The following is a 526-nucleotide window of genomic DNA, read 5'->3' as shown; positions in this document are numbered from 1 at the left end:
CAAAATAGGATCACAGGTCACTGTAAAATAATAGTCATTCATTTAACCAAAGTGATAATTCAAAGGTTTCCAAAAGCAAGAAATTTACTCTTTGGGTTTTTGTTTGTTTGTTTGTTTTTCGGAGGGAAAAAAAACTGACATGGAGTAAAGGTATGATGTAAAACAGTCAAAACTGGCCCCTACCACAGTTTGTATGTAACTAAACTATGTCTGGTAAGGCCGTTACTAATTACAAACTAACGATTTGGTGACCATCAGACACCAAAGAGGCATAAAGATTCAGATTATTAGAAAGCAAATATAAAATGGGTTATTATGTTTCTCAGAGCAAACAGGAAACGCAAGGCTCTCTACTTGTACTGTAAACTTAACTTCCTAATAACTGATTTATAATCATACCTACTTTTTTTTTTTTTGAGACAGAGTCTCACTCTCTTGCCTAGGCTAGAGTGCTCACAGCAACCTCACACTCTGGGCTCAAGCGATCCTCCTGCCTCAGCCTCCCAGGTAGCTGGGACCACAGGCA

Source organism: Propithecus coquereli, unplaced genomic scaffold, assembly GCF_000956105.1.
Source record: "Propithecus coquereli isolate 6110/MARCELLA unplaced genomic scaffold, Pcoq_1.0 Scaffold77, whole genome shotgun sequence".
NCBI lineage: Eukaryota > Metazoa > Chordata > Mammalia > Primates > Indriidae > Propithecus > Propithecus coquereli.
Note: the sequence above shows the minus strand (reverse complement) of the source record.